This window comes from Lactuca serriola, chromosome 4 (genome assembly GCF_051521515.1).
Source record: "Lactuca serriola cultivar US96UC23 chromosome 4, Lser_US96UC23_V15, whole genome shotgun sequence".
Taxonomy (NCBI): Eukaryota; Viridiplantae; Streptophyta; class Magnoliopsida; order Asterales; family Asteraceae; genus Lactuca; species Lactuca serriola.
Window position 1 is genome coordinate 104610250 of NC_136411.1, and position 22664 is coordinate 104632913.

A 22664-nucleotide genomic window follows, 5' to 3' on the forward strand; every position below is an offset into this window, starting at 1 on the left:
TTGGCCTGACTCGGCGAGTCCCTTGGTGCACTCGGCGAGTCCAAGCGTCAGGAATGGCCAGATTCGAGATTTCTTCATGTTTATCATATGGAAACTTACCTAAATCATATTAGATCAACCCTAATCATATTTTTTGATATATATGACTATTATCTTGATCTAATTAAAGATATTTATCAACTAATAAAATATTTAATTTCCTTATATGATAATTAATTAATTATTTTGATTATTTTGGTAATTATCTTGAAAGAAATCTTGAATAAATCAAATATAGATAATTAGAAAATTAATTGTTAATTGAAATTATTTGTTATTTGATCCTCCATGTTTTAAATGTTTAAAACTTGTCCTCAAGTTTTGAAATTTATATTTGTGATTAAAAGTTTTAATTTAGACAATTTAAATTTCAAACCCTAGATTTTAAAAGGTTTAAAATACAACCCTATACTAATATAATATTACAAGATTAATATATATATATATATATATATATATATATATATATATATATATATATATATATATATGTATAACTAAAATGCTAGTCTTACCGTTAGTAGGCCTCATTCACGAAGCTGATCTATAAGGTGGGTATAAGGTTGCGGCCTATAAAATGGCGCTTAATGGTTGTAAATAAATGATTTTAAAGCTTAAAGAAAAGTTGTAATTGGTCCTAAAAATTAGAGGATGTTACAGTTTGTAACGCCCGTGTTTCTGGGCTTGCCATTTTTAGCAATGTAATAGTCTAGGTTAACTTTTGTAACCCAATTTGAAATAATAAGAATGTATTATTTGTGAATTATGTGAATTATGTGTTTATTTTCTTAATTATTATAATCTAATGAATTAAGAATAAAATAAACGTCAAAATTAAAGTGTGAGATATGCCCAATATCTTTGCATGAAGATGTAGTGGTTGAAACAAGGGTTCCAGATGTATAATGAATGCCGAAATCTGAGTTTTAACGAAGAAGTTATGACATGTCGAAGTTTCGCGACAAAACCGGTGTGGCATAGCGTGACGTAAATAGTGAAATTACGAAAGAGTGATATTTAGCCTTAGTGATCAACACGAAAGACGTAGATAATGTTAAACCGAGAGCATGCATTAAAAGAACGCCTAAATCTGACTTCGTATGAGGAAGTTATGATTTTTCGAAGTTTCAGCTTAGTAGTAGACATCCCAAAAGGTCGAATTGAGATCGAGCGAGTTTTAGCCAAAACAATCTAAACGAGAATCAAATATCTCGTTGATAGTAGTGCTTTGGTGAAAAGACAGACGGAAATGGACGTCAGACGAAGAAGTTATGAATTTCTAACGAAGTTTTTCTGTCCCGGCCTTCTAAAAATAAATAATAAAAATAAAATTCAAAATTAGCCGACGGAGTCTAAATGAAAGTCGTAGAGTATGGTCTGACCTACGCGTGGGTATAAAGAACGTCAAAAACGGAGCCCGTATGCGGAAGTTACGCAATTTAGAAGTTTTACGAGTCAAATTACACTGAGCGTAATTTGAGTACGCCCAGCATACTCAGAGGAGTGCAAGTTGTCTGACCAATATTCGAGTGCTACCAAATGACGCATGCAGTGACGTTGAAGTATGCCCAGCGTAACCAAATTACGCCCAGCGTAATCCCAGACTCAGCAGCCTATAAATAGAACTTGAGATCAGCCATTTTCCTTGTGATTTTTCTTCCTCTCTCTCTCTCTCTCTAATTTTTGCTTTGTTTTGCGTGCCAATCATATCCCGAAGCCCCGATATCATTCCCGATCCCCGAAGCAAGTTCCGAAGTCCCGAGGATCCCGAGAAGTGAGATTTCCGAGCCGAAACCCTGCCCGCGAGGAGCCCGGTTTTTATGAAGATCTTCCAGATCTACCGAAGAATACTACTTCTGCAAGTCGTAGTGTTGTCCGATCATCTTCTGATCAAGTGAGTGTATAGTCTCTTTCAATACACGATATTATACAAGTAATCTTTGAATGTATTTAAGAATACGGGTTGTGTGAGGGTATTATTATTACCTTCTAACACATAGACTTATATGACTCTCCTTGAAATTTCTTGTTATGTGTTTACGTATTACTTGCTATTTGGATGGAGTATTGAAAGAGCATGCTATACAGTTTTTCTTTTAAAAATTATGTATAAAACATGTACATTTTTATCTACTAATATGTTGGGTAGAACATGGGTAGACAGTTGGTGTGCAATGAAATAAATTGATGAGAGGCCTTGTTGTTGGTGTTATTCTAGTCATTCAACAGAGTATGGATGACGACCACGGACTATTCTAGACAGTCCAGTGGAACGCTAGCAGGCTCATCACCTGTAGGTGTTGTGAACGATGTGTTCTCCGGTGTACTCTATCCCCCACATGGTTGCCTTTAGGACACTTATTGTTGAGGAAGCCCCTCTGCAGTAATGTCCGTCCTGATCAAAATCCTAAATTAAGTTCCTTATAATAGATGTTGTTTTTAGGGATGTAAAGTGAGGATAACGGGAATGGGTAATCGGGTTATTGTTGATTGTTGAAATTAAATATAATTATTTATTGTGGGTTGAAAACCCTATATGCTCACCAGGCCCCCAAGCCTGATCCACTCAGTTTATTTGTCTTACAGGAAGTGGCGCAAGGGCATAAGATGGATGAATCATCAAGTTGTTTTGTTTATAAGTCTGTATATGTATATATTTGTTGAATGACTTGTAATGTTATCGTTTATGCTTTACGGTGTGTATCGGAACATGACATCCCGATTTTTGATTATGAAATGAAATTATATTTCTTTATGAAATGTTTTGATAAAAATCTATTTTATCATGTTTTGTTTTTGGGAACAAATTTCGCATCTCTTTTAAAATCAAAAGGATTTACTCTGAAAATGTTTAAAAAGCATAAATGAAACCGGTCTTTTCTGGCGGAGATTTTGGGGATGTCACACAGTTGGTATCAGAGCATTAGTTTAAGCGAACTAGGAATTTGTAGGATTTCTACACTTAAACTTAGGAGTTAAGCAATGATGGTGAGGTGTGTGTCTAGGATAGTTTAGGTTCTAAACCCAAATAGACACAAGCGCTAGAATATTTTAGGGTATAGGCCTTAAATAATATTAAGTGCTAAATAAGAATATATATATATATATATATATATATATATATATATATATATATATATATATATATATATATATATATATATATATATATATAGAATAACGTAGGTTAAATACCTTATTTGTTATAACATGCACTGGCTTACTTTAGGATAAGATGCCTAATTTATTTTACGGGCCAAATGAATTGTAGTATAACATGACTTTTCTATTATTAGATTCAAGGTCTATTGCCGACCTAGTATTAGGAAATTTTATGTGTTCAGATTTCTAAACGTTTAATTATGGTACGAGAACTGACACATAACTTTTCAGAGTAATGAGGAGGATTTCACGTCTAAATATTCTCTATCTATATTCTCGTCTCGGTACATTGAACGCCTTCTCGGGTATACAGAACATCATGGTCAGGATGCGTATTAGAGTGGAAATGATATCGGAGACTGAAGCCCTGAACCGGTTATGAGGGCAGGAGTTCAAGCCATGATTCAAGCAATGCTTGATAAACATATAGAGGAGATTTGACAACTATTCCAAGGAAATAGGAAAGAACCAACTGCACTGATTATAGAACCAATATTAAATGAAGGTCAGTCTAAGGAAGGAGACTACATTGGGAATGTAGAATCATCAATGGTTAAGAAGGACAACTCCAAGAAAGAGGTTGATAGATATGGATGTAAGTATGAAGACTTCATGTCATCCCAACCACTAAGATTTACTGGGGAACCAACACTAGTAGCAGTCATGGATTGGATCTACGAAATGGAGGCAGTGTTCGAGAGTTGTGACTGTGGTGACCAATAGAAAACAATCTTCGCAACCAGACAGTTAAAGACCGGAGTATTAAGTTGGTGGAAGCGGCTGCTAATGCTATGTGGAAAGGAGAGGAAAGGAAGATATCATGGGAAAACTTCCTTGTGCAATTGAAGGAGGAATACTACTCAGAAAGAGACATTCTGGAAATTACAAATGTATTCCAAAACCAGAAGAAATTAGAGATAAGCGTCAGAGATTACACTACCGCCTTTTTTGAAATGATGGAATTAGTCCCTTACCTAGTTCCTAATGAACTCTCCAAGATAGAAAATTTTCCTAATGGATTACCAAAAAATTTCGGTCCTTTGGTAAAGCAACCAACTACCTTGGGAGCAGCTCTCCAAGTTGCCAGCTCCTTGGAATACATAGTTAAAAGGAAAATCGCCACCAAGGAGCCCGAAGATGGAAATGAAGCAATATGGTACAAAAAATGTAGAATGAAGCATTTTGGACAATACTCAGAAGTTGTAACCTGCTTTAGATTTGGCAAATCTTGTCACTATGCTAGCCAGTATGCAGTTATCGCATGTTTTAAGTATGGAGAAGTCGGGAATTTCAAGGAGGATTGCCCAAATAAGAAAGGAGAGGCATGAGTGTTGCAAAAGACCCTAAAGATAATAAAGGAAGAAGCACATGGCACTTCGGGAAGTTAGGGGTAAGAAGCTACCTACCCAAATTCAAAGATATTGAGTAGTCTTCTCATATAGATAGTAGTGGGATGAGAATCCTAATATAAAGAGGCATATTGTATGATTAAATGTTGTAATCATTTCGAAAGTTATAAAAATTTTAGTTATGTTACATCGTTATCTAGCATTAAGATATTATGATTTCAACATAATGGGTTGGTTAAGAATAAATTCTAGTATAGTGTGCCTTGTAAAGCATGACACTACATGAGAAAGAATTTATACCAATGGTTGGAAAGTCAAGTTGCGGTTAAGGATACGCATGAAATATATCGTAGTAGAGTCTAGGAAATCTATGGTATATGATTACTTGGACACATCTGTATGTGTTAAATCGCTTTTGCGATCGTAGGAAATAGTAACATGGGAAAACTGCGAGACAAATTATGGGACGAGTATGAGTAGGTGTGGAATGTAGTTTCCATCATTACCTTTTTCGGTGATGATTTCTAATCCAACCCTAGTAGTCAAAGCAAATCGAGTCCGACTAATCTACGAAGTAAGTGCGTCATAGCGCCCGATTTTAGATTGAAAGAAGAGATAGTCAAAGCGATCGATATAAGTATCTCAATCGTCGTATCCTCTAGCTAGAAGTGCTACATGCTAGAATGTGATTATATCACGTTAGAACATGAAGGAATGTATCCTTCGTGTTAAGAGTCTGATTCAAAAAGACCTGAGTCTAACTATTTTATCATCGATGAGAGGTCATTAAGGACATGCCATCGATTTGTTACAATAGTCGAACTAAGGACCATAATTTAGGCTAAGAAAGAGCAGGAGCTTCCAATAGAGATCGGATCTAGAATGAAGAACCGATGCAGCACTGTCATCGGTCAAGAAGTCTAAGAGCTAGAAACTCAATAGTAAAGACATAAGAGTTACGATTACCACATAGGATAGAAAGGTATTGTGCGGAATCGTTATACAAGCCTTGTTTTATTGATGATTACAGGACCTAATCATCCTAAGGGGGAGATAATTGTAACGCCCGCAAGATATGGCTTGATGATTAAAGAATAATAGGATAATTAATAGTCACAACGATAATTAGAAATTCTCAAAGAAGGATTATTTAGGGAAAATAATATAAACAAAAGTCTTAGTAGTCGTTAAACCATCAGCGTGCATATAGAGAATGTCCAAATCTAACTTCGTAAGAGGGAGTTATGATTTTTTTCGAAGTTTTAGCATAGTAGTATACGGCTCAAAAACTGAAGTAGAGATCGATTGATTGTTAGGAAAAACAATCTAAACGAGAGTTGAAGATCTTGTCCATATGGTTACGTCGATATAAAGAAAGTCGAGAACGTATTTCATATGAGAAATTTATGAATTTTTAATGGACTTTAACAGTCTAAGCCTGTTAAAAATATAGCTTCAAAATCAAAGTCAAAATTAGTTGATGGAGTCTAAATGAATGTTGTAGATCTTGCCGATAGCTATGTGTGGATATAAAGAACGTTGAAAATGGAGTTATTATGATAAAAATATGATTTTCTGAAATTTTTCAAGAAGTGTCACGTGCAGGTGGAATGCACGACGCACACCATATTAGTGACACACAACTCAGGTGTGCACGGTGGGCAATTACGCTATAAATAAACTTTGGGTGCTCATTTGCTTCCTCACTCCCCCGTCCTCCTCTTTATCGAAATTATCTTGATTTTATCCCATTTCCCTTAGTTTTTGACCTGCGGCGAAGCCCTATGACACCCCAGAGTACTCATGCAGGTAATAGCCTTCGACTAGGAGATCCCGAGTCAATATTCTGGCCACTTAAATTCCAGAACCTTTGTAAGTTAAGCTACACTTAGTTCATGTTAAGTGTAACTTTTAATTATAGTCATATTTATTATTGTGAATCTATAATTAAGATTTATCAGTAATTCTAAGGCGTTATACTGATTGATATACTTATGGGAGTGATCATTCAGACATCATATTTATTGATGGTCATTTGAACCGGAGTTGATTGGGCCCTTATGAGGGTTTACGACCCAATAGGGCTTATGCCTATGCCTATGCCTATACCTATCTCTATCCCTATGTGTGCTTGCATTGTTTTCTTCACTGTCTTGAATAGCTTCGGTATAATAGCTAGTAGAGTATGACGAAAACTGATATACCAGCGAAGCATGTCATTAAAGTTCTTCTTAGGTCTAAGCTGGATTTAATGAGGTGTTTAAAGTGGGGTTTCTAAACAACATTCTCTATAAACCAAACGGAACCTACCTCCGATATGATCCTACCTGGTTATTCATTATTTAGATCTAGAAGTAGACTTTGGGATTATTGAGGAATCTATAACTTTAGGATAATAGTTACACGAAGTATGAAATTATATTAAGACTTAGCAATATGTACATCTAGGTCTGTTGGAAAAAGGTGTAAGGCGAAGCTCTGCCCAATCATCAGACACTTTGTCAAAAGAGTTTATAGTCCCTTTCATGAACATGATTTACTATAAATATTAATAAAATATTCAATATATGCTAGAAATCATATGTGAATTATGTGCTTATTTCCTGGATCATATGTTAGGATACATATACATAACATGCTTTGTGTGAACCATATATGGTTCTATTTTATGTTAGGATAAACAGATAATATTATATAATACTATTAAAAGTAGAATTTTTGAGAAGATAAATGATTAATAATACCTAATACTCTTATGGAATCTATATACACTAAGATAGGTTAGTGTCGCCCATAAATATAGTCGGTATTAAAAGTTTGTTTTAGGCATTGTAATCTTGTCTAGGGTTAAACTTAGACTCGTGGAAGATACCTAGCTCAATTAAGTTTTATATTAGGTAGTCTCATTAGGAAAATTTGCATAACCTTGTAACGGAGAGTAAATTTATGTTCCATGACACTATTAGGTGTCGATGTACGGTAGCTCCGTACGGGATGACCAGAATTGGTGGGTCCCGATCAAGAAACTGTTAGTTGTATGTTTGGTCACCCTGCAAACTAGGTGACAACACTTGACCATTCTAGTCATTCTTGTGAGTTACATTTTTAGTGTAGGCTCATAGAATGCAGACATCTATGAAAGGTAATACCTTATTCATCAAATTACTTTAAAGGCTTGGGTACCCTATGACTTAAACCGGCCAAGGAATACCCTAGATGTGTATTCAAACCCTTGCCTTAAATGGTTCATCAGATAGATAAATCTCTCTAATAATCTTGGACTAGGATCTGTGAGGATCAATAGAAATAGATAGTCTAGGATCTGTAAAGATCGATAAAAATGGATAGTCTAGGGTCTGTAAGGATCAGTAGAAATGGATAATCTAGGATCTGTAAGGATCGGTAGGAATATAAGCCTATATGGATTTAGTATGGTAACTATTGGTTTTACGGGACTGATAATTAATGGATATTATCATATCAATATCGTGGGATTGAAATCTCTATGTATCTCACCATGTTTCCCCAACCTGGCCCATTCATCTTCTATGCATCACACGTATCAAGACTTAAGCTATTGGAACTTGGTTAGGATGTTGTGTGATTCTGAGACAACTCGCAATAGTAATAAGGAACATCAGGTCTTTACAATGTAACTTATGTATTGGTATTGATTTTGATATCTTTAGGGTTTAAACATTTTGGAAACAAAAATTTGTAATCAAAATGAATTTTTTTGTATTGGGATTTTCTACAAATAGAAATAAATGATTTTAAAAGCTTAAAGAAAAGTTTTAAATTCTCCTAAAAATTTGAGGATATCAAACATCGGGACCTGTCTATAGCAAATTAAATCATTGATACTCAAAGTGTTTCGTCTTTAAGGCATGTCTGAACACATTAAGCACATCATTGATAGCATATTCAATAGTTAAAAACCCCAAGTTGAAAAACCCTAGAAACACAAATTTCTTATATTTACTTAATACAATCAACTCATAGCAATACCAAGTAAAATAGATCATAAAAACATACATTGATAATGAATTTAAACACGAAATTATGAACAAAGACAAAGTTTTTCCTGAAACGATTATAGGAGGCAGTGGAGAAATGTATCATGGTGTGTATAAGTGAAAGTGAAAAGTAAAAGTGTTTTATGGTTAAGAAAACTATTGATCCATCAGATACCACGTCGTGGAAAAAGTTTATACCACGTTTTAAAGAGCGTTTTGGATCGAGTTTGAAATAGTTACCACAACATGGTTATAAGGCTACCACACCATGGGTTTCAAGGATTTGAAGACTCATATTTTTCTTCATAAAAAAATTATTTGTAACACGTCACAAAATTGTTTTTGGCTACCCCTTATTAGAACGATGTCCAACAAATTGAACGAGTGAAATAACCTTAGAAAATCAATATTGAATAACGAAAATAAAAACATGATAAATAAAGGTAAACAAATCATATCGCAGGATGTCTCCCATAAGCACTCCTTTTGGAGAAGTCATGAGCTGGAATCCTTCCCACTCTATGCTTTTGCGGTTTGGAAATGAATATCCATGTTCAATTTCATCTCGAGCCTTTTCCTTTTGTAACTCGCAACTCATCTATTGTAATCTTCTTTTGTGTTTTCTTTCTTCATGTTAGCACTTAACTCCTTGGTTCATTCTATCTTCATCCTTCTTCTCTTTTTGGAACTTTTACATGTCTTTATCCGCTCTTTCAAGTTCCGACTTGTTGCTCACATCTTCTTCCTTGTCACCTTCTAACTCTTGATCCTTATTAGGCTAAAATTTATCGACGATGGGCATTCCAAGATTATCAAAACCGAAGCTCGAGCAGTAGTGCGTTTCTCCTCTTTTCCTGGCTCATTCCATTCTCGCATCTCGTTATCCATCATATTTTCCAATTCCATTAGATCATAAACATCCTCATTCTCCTCTTATTGTACCACCTTAGCATCATTTGGCATTGTTTTATCCATACCATCCATGAAAAGCACTTCATAATTGCTTGCTTGTGAAGACTTAACATTTTGATTAACTCCAAAGATGATTTCTCTCGACCGTACTCTTAATATAATCTTGGAGCTGTGGTTGTCAACTAAAGATATAGTGGTACTTAGGAAGGATATTCCAAGGATGATCGAGACATCTTCGTCTACTTTCATGTCTAAAACAACAAACTCAAGTGGAAATATGAATTTCCCAGTTTTAACCAACAAATCCTCTAAAAATCCTTGAGGATATGGCTTAAATTATGGTAATAGAACATCAAGTTGATACTAGCTCCCGATTCGGCTAGTGCATCCGTCTTCGTTGAATTGCCAAATTCACAAGGTGTAGTTAGGCTTCCTGGATCTCTCATTTTCGTTGGAGCTTCATAAATAACTATTGTTGAACACTATTCATTAATCATCACCTGTAAAGCTTGCTCCAACTCCTTACGATTTCTAATAAGGTCTTTGAGAAACATATCATATTTTGGCATTTGAGTGATGGCTTCTTTGAATGGCATGTTGATCGAGAGCGACTTGACTTGCTTCATCAACTGCTTATGCTCTAGTTCTAAATAGAACATTTTTGTCTCTTTGGATATGGTATTGTTGGCTGATATGGATTGACTAAATAGTCTTCGAGATTATGGGAGGATGACCCCGACATGGAAATGTGATTACCAAGTCGTGGTAACCGGGTAGTGGACATCTCTTGTTTTTCGGCTTCATCTTCGATATGTTAATCGCCGAATGTGACAATTATTTTTTGAAGAAAAACAAACAAAATAAAAATAGTTTTAAACAAACCTATGACATCCCCTATTTTCTCAAAACCAATTAACACTTTTTCTTTAAACTTTAAAATAATAAGTTATCTTTGTTACAGAAAATCTTAGTTTAATAAAACAATTTGAGAAAACTAATATTGTTTTATAATATTAAAGTACCAAGGATGTCATAATTATTATTTGACATTGGTTACAGCTTAAATAATAAAAAATTTCTAGAAAATTATTATATGGTTGTATTGTATTTCAATCGACATCCTAATTGCTTTACAACAACCTTAGTTCGTGATGCATATAAATTGAGTGGGTCAGGTTTGGGAAAACCTGGTGAGATACATATTGTTTCCAGGCCTATAATATTTTTATGATAATAAATCATATTAATAATCCTACAAAATAAACATTTACAAACAATATAGATATATAAACCCAACATAAATACATATTAAACACTTTACCCAGACATACCAAGTCCAGTTGATTCTCACAAATCCTAGTTCAATGATTATCTGGAAGGATCACCTAACCTGATAAATCATTTGAGCAAATTTTTTACTACACAGCTAGGGGAGTCCTTAGTCAGTGTATGTCATTTAAAGTCAACCAGTGTTCAGAACAATTGATAAATATGGTATACCATTTTATCTACGTATGTAGGTTATGAGTCCACATTAGCAACGTAAATCAAAAAATCTTATAGAATAATCAAGTGTTGTCATCTCACTCTGGCAGATGACCCGAACATACTTACTAATTTTCAGATACAGACCCACCATTTATGGTCGTCTAGAAAGAGGAGGACTACTACACTCCACTTTGATCTCACACTTTACCCAGAATGAGACTTATTCAATGTTCACTTTATTTTGAACTAAGGATCATTTACAAGCCTTAGTTTATAACTAAAATTAATCAATTTATAATACAGTTCCTAATCATGTAATATTATCATAATTTATGATATACAAATAGCATAGAATATTTATAATACAATTACTGTTTTCTAAATCTTCTAAGTAACAAATAATTTTATTAATAGTATGCTCTCGAAATGAATTATGCACTCACTTGGTTAAAGATGAAAACTCTATTTAATCGAGCACTCTGATGCTCCAGAGCTTTGCTACTAATACTTAGAAACTCCTAAAGTCGTCCTTCGAGGTTACGAGAAAGTTTGAGAGAAAATTGAAAAGAAAATGTGTCGAAATGAAGAAAATTCGAGATAGGCAGGTGCCATGTCTTGGCAAAGAGCTTGTCACGTTGTGGTGCTTTGGGCCAACCTGGATTTGCCACGTGTCATATTCTCCTTGAGCCACATATCGAGTCCATTAAGAGTTGTCCCCCCGACATGCCATGTCGTGGCTATAAGCTTGTCACGCCGTAGTGAGTTGGTTTTGAGTCAGCTAAGAGCATCCACGGCTTGCCACATGGCGTGCTCTCAAGCCGCCACATCATCATCTTACCATGTATTTCCCAAATCTTTGAAAAATCATATCTTTCACATACAAGCTCTGTTTTTGACATTCTTTATATCTATTTGTAGGTATTTTCATGTACTACAACTTTACTTTAGATCAGAACTGCTAATTCTCACTGTATTTTAAATTCATATTTTTTGAGATTACACTGTAAAACTCTGTTGCGGAAACCATTACTTCTTCATAAGAACTTCATTCTCGATGGTCTTTACATCGTCAGTATTTACGAGATCTTCAATTATCATTTACATTGTTTTGGCTAACAATCAACTGATTTTAATTTTGATTCGTGTGTCACACACTATTGTACTGTGTCGTTCCAAAACTTCAAAAAATCATAAATTCTTCATACGAAGTTAGATTTAGGTTTTCTTTATATGTATGAATTCATAATCATGATTACTATGACTTTTGTGTAGATTAGTTATTCTAGATAATATTTTATTTTTAATGTATATTTGAACCTTATTTAATAAGTTTTACACAAATATTATATACATATAATATCTATATAAATCACATAAACACATATATACTTGAATGATTCTCTTTTATTTATTCCCTAAAATATCAATCGTCGACTAATGTAAATGCAGATTTATAACTATGTCTAAAATGGAACGCGGGTGTTACAATTATCTCCCTCTTAGGATGATTTCGTCCCAGAATCATGCAACAACAAATAGATGTTGATAGCGACTCCTCATGTTTCTTTCTATTTTTCGGGTGAGTTTCAGCCCAAACATATGTTTCCATCACACAAGCACTAATTCAATCATATTACGTCATAACTTCTTTTTCTTATGGTAAATGATTGCTCCAGGTTGTTTAATTAACCTTTTCTTTTCATCAATTCTTAATTCTGAAAGTGGAATCATATCAGGTTCTTCTCCCAAGAACTTCCTCAAGTAACAAACAAGGAAGGTGTTATGAATACCTCGAATTCAGCTGACAATTCAAGCTTGTATGCTTGTTTCCCTATCTTCTGAAGTACCTTGAATGGCCCAATGAATCGTGGACTCAACTTTCCATGTTTTTCGAATCTGTTAAGTCCCTTCTATGGAGATACTTTAAGTAATACTTGATCACTGACCTCAAACATTACAGGTCGTCATTTCATATATGCATAGCTCTTCTGATGACTTTGAGCAACTAACATTTTTTGTCAGATGATTTTCACTTTATTAACGGTCAGTTGAATGATCTCCGGACCTTCAAAGTGTTTCTCTTATGCTTCTAACCAACAAGATGGTGTACAACACTTTATTATAATGCTTCATAAGAAGGTACATGCCAACAACATATCCTCCAATATTTGGATAGTTCTTTCACTCTTTCTATTCATTTGTTGATCATAGGCAGTACTTAAACATAGCTTCGTACCCATTTCTTCATGTATACTCTTCTAGAATCTAAAACTAAATCAACTATCTCTATATAATACAATTGATAAAGGTACTCAATGAATCTTGACAATCTCTTTAACGTAGGTTTCTACTAACTTTTCCATAGACCAAGTGTCTCGTGCGGCTAGGAAATGTGCACTCTTTGTCAATCGTTCTACTATATCCCAAATCATATTGTAACCCTTTTTCGTCTTTGGAAACTTGGTTATGAAGTCCATGGTAATTTCACACTTACCCATGGGTTTTGGTATAGGTTCCTAGTTCCTATATGGCTTCTGATGTTGTGCTTTCACGTGTGAAGAAGCCACACATTCTGCCACGTAAGTTGCCACATCGATCTTCATTGTTGGCCACCGGTAATAGGGTTTCAGATCCAAATACACCTTCGTGCTATGTGGGTGTATAGAATACATGGTTTTATGAGACTATTCCATAAGAATATCACATCTATCTCCCATATTTGGCACACAATTGCGATTTTATAACAATTTTAACCCTAGATCGTCTTCCTTGAACACTAGTGTCTTACTCAGACGTTCTTCTTTCTTACTATCCTCTACTAAATCCTGGTCTGAGATTCTTTGATCTTTTCTACGATTGTTGAAATCAATTCAATCTTCAATGATCTGGCTCTTTTCTGTTCTAGAATCACTTTTCTACTCAAGCCATCAACTATGATATTTTCATTACCAGGATGGTAGAGTATTTCCCAATCATAGTCTTTAAGTTGTTCCAACCATCGCCTCTGTATCAAGTTTAATTCTTTCTGATAAAACAGATATTAAAGTCTTTTATGATCTGTAAATAGTTTTCATTTGGTTTCGTAAAGATAGTGTCTCCAAATATTTAAGGCAAAAACCACTATTACAAGCTCTAGATCGTGTGTTGGATAGTTTTGCTTGTGAATCTTCAATTGTCTCAAGGATTAAACTACCATTTTGTCTCTTTGGGTAAAAACACATCCTAATCCAACTCTAAAAGAATCGTTCAATCTGATACATTTAGGTTGGTAATTTCCTGCAGTACCGCTAAAGAAATATGGGATAGGTTGCGAGAGCTATATTCCACAGATGAAGATTTGGAGCATTCTATTCAGACCTTGCTTTTGTCTGAGTTTGGTGAATTTAAGCAGAATTCTGATGAAACTGTCACTCAGACGTTTGATCGCTTCAATCATCTTCTTAGCAAGATGATCAAACATGATATAGAAAGGAAGTTGATTGAACAGAAGGTCACCTTTTTGAATGGCCTAAGATCTGAATGGAGAGCTGTTGTGTCTACAGTTAAAGCTCATGAGCAGTTCAAGTCATATTCATTGGCAAAGCTGGTGGGAATTCTGAAATCCCAAGAAAAGATTGTCATGCAAGAAAAGAATTTGGTCTCAAGTTTGGGGTCCTTGGCCCTCCTATCAAAAGGCAAGAATGCAGTGGAAGACGAAGATCTGAACCTAGAGGACTATGATCTTACGTCAGAAGATTATGCTATGATGGTATCCAATCCCAAGAGGTTCATCAAGAAGAGGTTTCCTACCAATAAAACCAGAAATTGGCAGGGAAGCTATAGTTCTGAAAAGGTAAGGGAGGAGCCGAAGACAAAGGAACCAAAGAAAGAGGTGAAAGTTGAAGGAGATTCTGGCGTTAGCTGCTATTACTGTGGAGGAAAGAACCATTATGCTAAAGATTGTGTTCTGAAGAAAATGGCAGAGAAAGATGAGGAAAAAGATGAAGAGGCTGTCTTGATGAAAAAGCTGGAAGAGATCAAGAGGAAGAAAGTTGCCACTAACCCTTCTATGAATTCTCTTATTGTACAGGGTTCGGCAGAGGATGACGAGTTCGGTGGCGTGCAGGTATGGTCAACCGACTCAGAGGATGATGAAGTGAGAAAGCCTTCACATGGAAAGGCATATGTTGCAAGAGGTGACGAAAGCAGTGGAAAGTGTTTTGTGGTGACTGATGTATCTCACATTAGGGGATACAATACTGATGGTGGTAACGTGGACACCAAGGAGCGAGAGGACTTATGCTTCACAGCAAAACCTCTCAGTGTGCAGATCAATGAGCTTGATGAATTGATCAAGAAGGTACAATCTCTTTTTATTTCATCTAAAGTCCCACATAAATCATTTGAAAAAGAATTAAATAGCTTAAAATCAAGAATCTCAAACCAAGATAGTTGTTTAACTCAAACACGGGTCACCAATTCTAACCTAACTGACCAAATAAGCAGGGTGTCATCCAAGAGTGAGGAGCGAAGGATGTGGATAGAGCAAAAAGATTCGGAGCTGATAAAATCTAAGGATGAAAACATTTATTTACAAAGAGACAATTTAAAACTTTTAATACAGAGAAATGTTTTTTGTTTGATTGCTAAACGACTTTATGCTAACATCACTCAACTGCATCTGAATTGTGAAATAGGACAGAAAATTCATCGCATGATTTTGCCCTTCCTTGAGTTTAAGGAGGATGAAATCGATGCTAAAGCATATAACTGCGAAAGTGTTGTATCATCTGATGATGTGAATCCCACTTACATGTATGATCTGGACACAATAGAATCTTTCATAAAGTCCAAAGACCATAAGGACATGCTGAAAAACCTTTTGGATGAAAACGATAAGCTGAAACTAAGGACTGGAACTATACAAAAATTTGACTCTTTGAGTGTCAATTTAAGTTCAGAAAGTAAAATTGATGTTGAAAATGCATCTGAACTTAATGAGGACGATGATATGAGTGAAATCTATGTAGAGGATGTAGTCGACTGTTCTGAGTTTGTCAAGAGCGAACCCGAAAACCACAAAAATCTTATTTCTGAAAATTCTGTGGAGTTCGCTCGTTTGTCCCAAAATAAGTCCCCGATTCTTGAAGAAAAGGTTGTTGTGTACCAAAAGGTGAGAACAACACCAAATCAGGTGTATAAGGTCACAGGAGTAACCGAGCATCAAACAGCCGAACTCACTGCCATAGTGAATGAAGATAACGCAGATGGTTGTGATGAGTTTTTCTGGTCTGCTCCTATAGATAATGCCGACGAAACTGTTGGTCTGTCAGAGCGGACGTCCTGGAAAACCAAAGGCAGATATGTACCAGAGCCATTGAACAAGCCTGAAAACTTCGACGTGCCAAGCACTAGTGGTACAAAAGAAGTTCCTATAGAAGAAGTCACTTCCACAAGCGAAACATCGTCTGTGAAAAATGAACCGGCTGACAAGAAGCAGAAGCAAAAGGCTAACATCCACAAACAGCCAAAACAAGTGAAAGATCAAAAGCAGCAGAGGAATCTGAGATACAAAAAGAACCTCTCAGAGCGAAAGTAGTTTTGGCGATCTCAAAACGCTCATTTCTCCTATCACGATAAGAATTCAAAGCAAGAGAAAAAGGATTTCAAGCCACATGAGGAATATAACCAAAAGGACAGGTTCGGTTCAAACAGCAACCGAAAGGACAGGTTCGGTCCCGAAAACAATAGCTACCGAACGTCCAGGTTCGATCCTTCTAATGACCAAAAACAAAAGGGTCATATCGAACTGCAAGTCAGAAGAAATCCCCATTCTAATTCTTCTAGTTCTCAATTCTCTTCTAAACCCAATTCTGTTCCTGCTCAACATTCTAAATCATCAACGAACCTGAAAGGAAAATCGAAGATTTCCTCTGTCCAGGAAGATCGAAAGAAGTCTAAAGCCCAAACACCAAAACCTGAAACCAAACCTATTGTTACTAATTCTAACAAAATCAAAGTGTTTACCATTAAAAGAAAAGATGAAACAACATTAATAAAAAGAACATATCTTATTGATGTTTCTCTTACTATTCCTGTTCCTGTGAAAGGCTCACGTGGACCCAAGAAACTTTGGGTTCCTAAATCTGCTTAATTTTTGCAGGTTATAAGTGACGAGCAGTTCGACGAAGAATGGTACATTGACAGTGGCTGCTCACGTCACATGGCAGGGAGGAAGGAAGAGCTAAGAGAGTTTCGATCTCTTCAGAATGGTGGAAATGTCAAGTTCGGCAACAATTCTTATGGAACGATAAAGGGATATGGGATGATAACCAATGGACACTTCACAATAAGAAAGGTGGCATATGTTGAAGGTCTACAACATAATCTCATCAGTGTGTCTCAACTCGTAGGAGGCACCGGTCTCAAAGTTTCATTTGATGATGAAGGTTCAGAAATCATAGAGAAGAAATCAAAAAGGGTAATTCTCAAATCAAAACGCAAAGGCGAAATGTTTCCTCTCAATCTCAAACCAATCAAAGGAAATCCAGCTATATGCCTATTATCCAAAGCTCATTCTGACGAAAGCTGGTTGTGGCACTGAAGGCTCTCACATCTCAACTTCAAGGACATCAACAAGCTTGTCACAGGAGGTCATGTTCGGGGTCTCCCATTGCTCAAGTTTGATCGAGAACATTTGTGTGCTGCGTGTGAAATGGGGAAGCAGAGTCGTCAAAGTCATCCATCCATTATAAACACAAAAGTTGTTGAACTACTTTAGTTGCTTCACATCGACTTATGTAGTCCATCATCAATAGAAAGAATTGGTGGTAGCAAGTATATTCTTGTTATTGTTGATGATTTCTCATGTTTTACATGGATGTTCTTTCTGAAGCACAAATCTGAGGCTACTCCTAAGCTAAAGATTTTTATTAAGCAGGTTGAAGTGCAACTGAGAAAAGTCGTTCGCAACATCAGGAGCGATAATGGACTGGAGTTCAAGAATAAAGAATTTGAAGACTTTTTGGCAGAAAAAGGAACCAGTCACAACTTCTCAGCTCCATACACACCTCAACAGAACGGAATTGTCGAAAGACGAAACCGATCCTTGTGTGAGGCGGCCCGAACGATGCTAAGTTTCGCTTTTCTTCCTTTATATTTCAGGGCTGACGCTATTGCTGCAGCATGTTTCACGCAGAATAGGTCTTATCTCAACAAGCGCTTTTCTCTTACTCCCTATGAGATCATTAATAATAGAAAGCCGAACGTAAAATTCTTCCATGTGTTCGGCTCACGATGCTTCATCTTCAACTCCAAAGAACATAGTAACAAGTTTGACGTTAAAGCTGATGAAGGAATTTTTATGGGATATTCTCTTACTTCAAAAGCTTACCGGTTCTTAAATAAGCGCTCTAGGAAGATCGAAGAAACATATTATGTGACTTTCGATGATAACTACGGTAAAAAGCTAAAGGCTACTGAAGAAGCAATTGGAGAGATTTTTACTCAAACTGGTCAAGTTACGGCTTCGATCGCTAATCTGTTCGATCAGTTTGTGGAACTATTCGATGAACCTGAAAAAGCTACTCTCTCGAAGGCCAAGTCAGCAGATAACAGGGTCGACCATCTGAAGCAAATTGTCGAAGAAGCAGCTAAACGAATGGCTGAAGGAGAACAAGTTTCAAACGAACCTCCTAAGCATGGTGCTTCAGTTGAGGGGGAGAATCCATCTTCATCAAAACAACCGAGCTCACAAGTTGAGGGGGAGAATTCTATTCCAGTTCCACTCGAAAGCCCTTCAGCTCCCGAAAGCTCAACAACACCAGAAAGTCCTGTAGCACCAGAAAGTCCAGCTACACCTGAAAGCTCATCAGTCGAGGGGGAGAATGCCGATATGTTCTACGACGACGATAGTCAATCTGAATTGGAAGAAATGGTGAATGCTGAATTGGATCCATCCTATGATCCAAATTACCCTCCTCTTGTTAAGTGGACCAGAGATCATCCTGTATCCCAGGTAGCGGGTAATGTCTTTGAAAAGGTCCTGACCCGATCTCAACTAAAGGCAAAGCAAACATCTCTTTTCTCCAAAGTAGAGTTCTGCATGTATAATTCTTTCGTCTCAAAAGTTGAACCGAAGACAGTAAATACTGCTCTTGATCACTCTGACTGGGTTCAAGCTATGCAAGAGGAACTCAACAAGTTCGAAAGAAATAAGGTTTGGCGCCTCATTCCAACTCCTAAAGACGCCTCAGTTGTTGGTCTCAAATGGGTATTCAGAAATAAAATGGACAAGGAGGGAAATATGATTTGAAACAAAGCTCGTCTCGTGGTGAAAGGATATTTCCAGGAGGAAGGAATTGATTATGAGGAAAATTTTGCTCCGGTAGCGAGGCTGGAATCTGTTCGAATATTTATGGCCTATGCTGCACACAAGAACTTTGAGGTCTACCAAATGGACGTGAAATGTGCCTTTCTGAATGGAGAACTTGAAGAAACAGTTTACGTGGAGCAACCTCCTGGATTTGTTAATGAAAAGTACCCCAATCACTGTTATATTCTGGACAAGGCGGTTTACGGTCTGAAGCAAGCACCTAGGGCATGGTATGAAACGCTAACCAAGTTTTTAAAGATGTCAAAATTCAAAGAAGGTTCGGTTGACCCAACCTTCTTTCGTAAGAAGGAAGGTAACCACCTTATGATTGTTCAAATCTATGTCGATGATATCATCTTTGGCTCAACGAATCCTAGCTTAACAGCTGAATTCAGAAAGCTGATGGAGACTAAATTTGAAATGAGCTCAATGGGTCCGATTAACTTTTTCCTTGGTTTAAATATTAGACAGGGACCCGAAGGCATCTTTATCAACTAGGAAGCTTACACCAAGACTCTTCTTGCTAAATTTGGCATGATGGGAGACTCAAAGGTTAAAGTTCCAATGGCATTCAGCACCAAGCTCACACCATCCTTGGAAAAACCGGCAGTCGATATTACGTTATATCGCCAGATGATTGGTTCTTTGATGTACCTCACTGCTAGCAGGCCTGATATAATGTTTTATGTGTGTTACTGTGCTAGATTTCAGGCGAATCCTTGTGAACCACATATTCTTGCAGTGAAAAACATACTCCGGTATCTGAAACGAACCATCAAACTCAGGTTTCTTCGTTCAAGCCTACTCAGATGCAGACCTTGGAGGTTGTTGTTTAGACAGGAAAAGCACCACTGGAGGCTGCCAATTCCTAGACGGGAAGTTGGTTAGCTGGCAATCAAAGAAACAAACATGTGTATCTCTGTCTACAGCCGAAGCAGAGTACATCGCAGCTGCCTCTTGTACATCTCAAGTGATTTGGATCCAAAGGCAGCTCCGGGACTATGGACTCAATATGAAAAAGATCCCACTATATTGCGATTCAGAAAGTGCAATTAGGATCTGTCATAACCCAGTGCAACATTCCAAGACCAAGCATATAGCATTGAGGTATCACTTTATTAAGGATCATGTGGAAGATGGGAACGTCAAAATTCACTTTGTTCGAACCACTGATCAACTGGTTGACATCTTCACCAAAGCTCTTCCTGAAGCATCTTTCTATAAAATTCTACAAGGGCTAGGAATGATGGAATCAGAGTCAGTACCAAAGACTACTTCTCAAAATTAATAGTTGGAAGCGAAATAGACTGAACGTTCGGGTTCGGGTCTTTTTCAGGTATACCGAAATGAACCGAACGCTCGGGTCCGCTCGTATCATCTGATCTTTGCTTATCACTCAAAGGTAGTTTCTTTGGTTGTAAACATTTTGCATTATTTTCTCAAATTCATTTCACTTACTTTCAAAGTTCTTTTCTTTTTCAAACGTATTTTTTTGCAATCGAAATAGACCGAACGCTCGGGTTCGGTTCCAATTTTTTTTTTGTGTCTTTAAATCAAAAATTCCAAAAATATTTTTTTCTTATTTTCTTTTCGTGAATTCAAAAACTCCAAAAATATTTTTTATTATTTTTTCTATTAGTTTGTTTTGTTTTGTGTCTTATCTTTTTGTGTGTCTATTTGTGGGGAAATCATTTCACTAGTTAAGTGTCTCTAGAAGCATGCTGATGTATGTGTCCAAAGCCTCACCTGATTCTGAATAATAGCCTTACTGACTTGGTACATACAAACCTTGTCTTCCCAATTAGGCTTTCATATTTATTCTAATCATAAGCTACCTGACTCTCTTCTCACATGAGATAAGAGTTTTCTGCTAGGTCCTTACTTTAACAGCAGAGGTACTTTGGTTTCTTTACACCATCTACACTACTTTTCTCCATCTCATTCGCTTCACAAACGTAACCCTTGAGACTCTCAGAAATTACCACTGAGGTTTATGGTTACACAATTTTTGTGTTTATGATCTTAGCTTTGTGTCACTACGAACTAAGTGAAACCCACAATTCAATACCTACTATGCTTTGACGGTGAACAAACAACTTTGTTCTAGCAATCACTAACGAATTGACGGATTTATCAATGAAAATGGAAAGTCAAATCTCTAATTTTCTTTTGAGTGATTCCTATAAAATTGTTAAGTCCTCTAACATTTATTCCCTTGGAATCCAGTTTTAAAATTTCCTTTTGATTTTACATAAACTATTTTATCTAGCCACTTAAATTGTTTCAAACCTACTTGTTCAACAGACTGCATTGGTCTCACAAGTACTTCATTCGATTTCTGTCTTATATCAAGATCAGGAATTCTGAATTGAAGCGAAAGCCACCCAAATTAGCCTGATTAAAAGAAGCCTTTCAACACTTCTCAATAAGTGTCTGATCGTTATTCAACGGGAAACCACACAAACACTTTAAAGTCTCTCTTGACTTTAAAGGAAGAGATTCGTGCCCGGGATCCATTGTTTCGTGTCTTTATTGACATCACAAAATCCCTCATATGTGTTGCTTTATTTCTTTTTCTTTTACACACTAAGCATGAAAATCTTTTTGATTTTCCAAAATTCTGGTTTCATTAGTTACAAGGCATAATTTAAAATAGGATTTGCAGTTATAAGGGAGTTGTGGTTAATATTGATCCACGTGGTCAATTTTGCTAAAGGATGACGTTTAATCTAAAAGGATAAGATGCTGCTCAGGCGGGAGTCCAATCAATTTGATTTTCAAACGGCGCTTGACAGCCAGGCGTGCGAAGAGGAACCGTTTCGTTTAAAAACGGCGCCTGATGGGAAGGCGTGTGAATCGGGACCGACACTCTCTCTCATGCGTAATCAAAGGTGATACCAACTGTCACGCATCAATCACTTCCGAAAAACCCTTCGTATTTCCCTCGAAGATTTGGGACAGATTCTTCTCTCTCCTCTACCCACAGTATAAAAGGTAACGTAAACCATTGTTTACCTCTTTACTGCACCCATATTTTCAGAGAGCAAGAAAACCTTCAAGTATTCTACTGTTCATCATCTCTTCCATCTTCTTCACAACAATGGCAGATTCATCATCAGTTCATGCCACTTCCCACATCCTCCCGATTCGTCCCCAGCAGATTTTGATCATCGATCTTACTCCTCAGGTCTATGATGCTTTCATGTTCCCGATAATCGAATGCCTCAAGTACTCACCGATTGCTCCCTCTCTCACCAAAGTTGAAGCAGTTCCTATGGATTTCTTATCTTAGATTTTCACCACTGCTCATTACGACAAGGCAGTCGACAGGATCTTCTTTGACGT